We start from the raw sequence: 4,065 nt of genomic DNA, 5'->3' as shown, positions 1-4,065 counted from the left end.
ATATGGTATTTAGGAGTGCGGGGTGGGGTGAGGAGGGGGGTGGGTGGGGTGCGTGGGGAGTGAGAGGGGAGGGAAGCGGGAGGGAAGGGAGAGGATTTGTTTAAAGCAGGAGGGAGGGAGAGGAGGGGGAAGCAAGGGAGGATGGGGTGGGGGCACAGGGGGGAACAGAGGGAGGGGAGGGGGAAGCAGGGGAGGATGGGGTGGGGGCAGAGGGAGGGTAGGAGGGATAAGAGGGTGGGTTGGGTATAAAGGGGAAGCAGGGGGAGGGTAAGAGGGTAGGAGGGGGGGAGGGGGATTTGACCCTAGTGCAGGTGTCATTCCTGTTCTTAGGTGTGTTTACAATGGAGAGGTGTTTGTGGATTGGTGTCCTATCGACTCTTTTTCTCTCTCTCTCTTTCATTACTTCCCTTCTCTCTTTCTCTCTCTTTACTCTTTCATTCTTAGGCTTTCTCTTCTTTTTGCTCTTTCATTCTTAATCTTACTCTCTCTCTCTCTCTCTCTTTCTCCTTCTCCTTCTCCTTCTCCCTCTCCCTCTCCCTCTCCTTCATCCTTTCCCTCATCCTTTCCCTCTCCCTCTCCCTCTCCCTCTCCCTTCCCTTCCCCCTTCCCCCTCCCCCTCCCTTTCCTTTCCCCTCTCCCTCTCCCTCTACTTCTTCCTCTTCCTCTCCCTCGCTCTCTCTCTCTTTCTTGTATATCCACACCTATATACGTGGAAACAGATGAATAAATAATGCTCGTAAATATTAACACAAATATAACATTTAAAACCGACACTAAGACAAGCAGCTAATATTCCACCGTCGTATCAGGAAAGCTGTTGATTTTGAGAAGTGAAAGCGAATCATATATCTGCAAGCAATGTTGGATGACTGCTTTTACTTAAGGGTAATGGCGTTGTTTATTTCGTCAACTTAAAAAGGAGAAGCAAGGCGGTCGGTTAAACTCCGTGAATGAATTGCTGTTAAAAGTCGTGTGTGTGTGCTCGCTCGCTGACTCGCTTTTGTTTGTGAACTTTATTGATTTGTGATAGAAAAAAAAAAAAAAAATAGGAGAGAGTTTTATGAATGAGTATTTAAGATCCGAGCAGATGTATTGGCAGATAAAATGCCTTTAATTGGCCGTTAATCACGATTATTAAAGACAAAAGCTTATTTGGTAAATACAGTTTTGCACATGAAACCACACAGAATTCTTTGTCGATAAATGCTTTCACTTATCTTAATGAGTTTGCAGTTCTACATTCATTTGTTTAAAGAATATAAATTATTATGTCGCTGTGCGTTGTTTATTTATTTATTTAATTTGTGAGAATGGATTATATATAATATATTGTTTTTAATGATGTATATACTCACGTATTAGACATACATATATGCGTACCTTATATACCAACTATTACCCACCTACGTTACCAAGAAATAGGCCTATATTTTTAATTCTAGTCATTCACGACCACACATTAAGTAAAAACACAACACACGTACAATACGTATTGACAATTCTTTACACTCCCCCCTATCCCTATCCCCACCCCACCCCCAACCGGACGCAGGCACACACCATGGCACTAATCAGATCTTATGCTTGAGATATCACTCGGTGGTGTGTGGGTGGGGTTGCTCAGCAACGCAGGACTGTAATATCCAAGGGAATTATAGATTTTCCTTAATCTTTCTACAAGGGTTAGGTTTGATGCCAGGTGGTCTTTAAGGCTGATCGTCGGACCAGGTGGTAGGGGAAGGTGTGTAGGGATTAATGGGGTGGGGGGAAAGGGGGGCTCTCGAGGGGATAGGGATAATATAGGGGTGAGAGGGGGGAAAGGTGGGGGTGGGGTGGATAGTGTTTGCCGGGAAGGGTAGCGCTTAGATGGGTATAAGGTATAAGAGAGAGGGTTAAGGGAAGGGGTTAGGGATAATGGAAGGGTTGGGGGGACTTGGGATGGTTGGGGTGGATGGGGCGAAATGGTTTGTCATTACACAGCGCGTAATTAACAACTATGTCGTGTGCCTCCGATTGTTATTATCGCCCGTCGTCCCCGTCCACTCCCAAGCGAATACATACATACAACCATAACAAACATACATACATATACATACATACTACATACATACATACAAACATACATTGAAAACAAAAAATTCCTACTCTCCATACACCATATATATATATATATATAATATATATATATATATATAATATATATACTATATATATACATACATACTCATCCATACACGCATACATACATATAGATACTGACATCATCCATACACCCTACACACATATACATACTCATCCATCCATCCATATATCCATCCATCCATCTATACATACATACATTACACATCCACACACGCATACATAGATAAATAAAATAAATACAAACCTAATTTTATCGTCTCAGTGTATGCATCAGGTAGACTGAGAATGTAGAGAAGAAAGAAAAAAAAAAAAATGCTTCGTCATGGTGAACCGATTAATCAAACCCAAAACGATAATTAATGTCATATCAAATTATCATCACCTAAGGATCATTCACCCATCACCCATCACCATCTCAACCATCATCAATCATCACCATCGCGCCGGACGATAGCGTGGACAAGAGAAAGTCCACTCATATTTAATTAAAAAGACTTGACATATTGTTTACGGCGTGAAGTCACTGGGCTCTATCTCGCGAACACCTACGAAGCTGTTTCGCTTTTGTCATTTATCTTTTTATCTCTGGCATAGGAGGATTGTTATTTCATTTATTTTTTTCATGTGTTTTTTCTCTTAATCTTTTTTATTTTTTTATTTTTCTCCTCTCTCTTATTCATTGCTCTTTCTTTTCTCCTGTCCTTAGTGTGGCCTCGCTCCCCGACAAAGTCAAAATTAACTCAAATCACCATTTAAAGCCTTCCTTCTCATCTTTCTCTCAATCTCTCTCTCCTACTCTCATCTTTCCTCTCTATCTCCGCTCTCCCCTCTCTCGTCACAATCCTCTTTTCTCTCCTCTCTCTCTCTCTCTTCTCATCCTCGTCCTCTCCACTCCCCTCGTTCTCTCCTTCTCTCTTTTCTCTCTCTCGTCTCTCTCTCTCACTTATCTATTATTATCTTCTAAAATTCAAAAATTTTTATCATCTAACTTTCGCTTCTCTAACTCTCGCTCCTCAAAGCTTCTCCACTCCCCCCCCCCTCCTTTCCCCTCTCCCTCCCCTCTCCATCGGCCGCTCCGCTTCAGTCCAGTACCTCCTCAACATTGTTTTAGTTACGTTATAGTAAGGAGCGATCCAATATACATGAAACAGGCGGGCAATTTCTTGAAATGAATTTCACTTCAATGGGCAACTGCCGGACGTACGACGGCGAATAGTGTGCGTACCGCTCGAACAAAACACACCGTACACGTCTCACTAGAGCGAGGCCCGTGCCTCGTGTGGGCGCGCCTTTGAAAAACATTTTTTACATTATTTGCGTTCTTCTTCTGATGAAAACACACTTTTAAGTTCATAAAAATACATTTCTTCATCTTTGCTTTAGTAATTCAATCTCGGAATGTGGATTCTGTATATGTTAACGAACATAAGTTACTTCAATCGCATGGAAAAAAGGTTTATTTCTTCAAAAAAGCTAGTTGTGCAGAAGTAGCAGACCAGTAAATAGATTCTTCTATTATGTGTAAATATAGAATTCATCTCCATGACACGATCAATCAAAGCAAAATTACATTCTAGGCTTATTCAACCAGAATGCATATAACTTTTTCCATGATATTTTTCATTGCAATCAAAAGTATTAGTCCTCATGCAGTATTGTGACTTGTATTATAGAAGTCTGTTAAAAATGGATATCGCACAACACATCACAAAGAGTTATTATATATTTGCAAACATTATAAGGTTATCACAGTAATAATACTAAACACTCAGGTATTTAAATTGTTTACACATGAGTTACCGACTTGATTTACTATCAGTTTACTCTCCTGAAGAGATGCCTAATTGCTGCCCAATCAAATCCTAAGACCAAATTCGAACGGCCTTATTACTCTGATTGGTTGACTATACTACTTCAATAGCC

This window comes from Penaeus japonicus, unplaced genomic scaffold (genome assembly GCF_977035675.1).
Source record: "Penaeus japonicus unplaced genomic scaffold, GWHDUDI00000001_assembly GWHDUDI00000014, whole genome shotgun sequence".
NCBI classification, from domain to species: domain Eukaryota; kingdom Metazoa; phylum Arthropoda; class Malacostraca; order Decapoda; family Penaeidae; genus Penaeus; species Penaeus japonicus.
The sequence above is the reverse complement of the archived record's forward strand: the minus strand, read 5'-3'. Positions refer to the sequence as shown.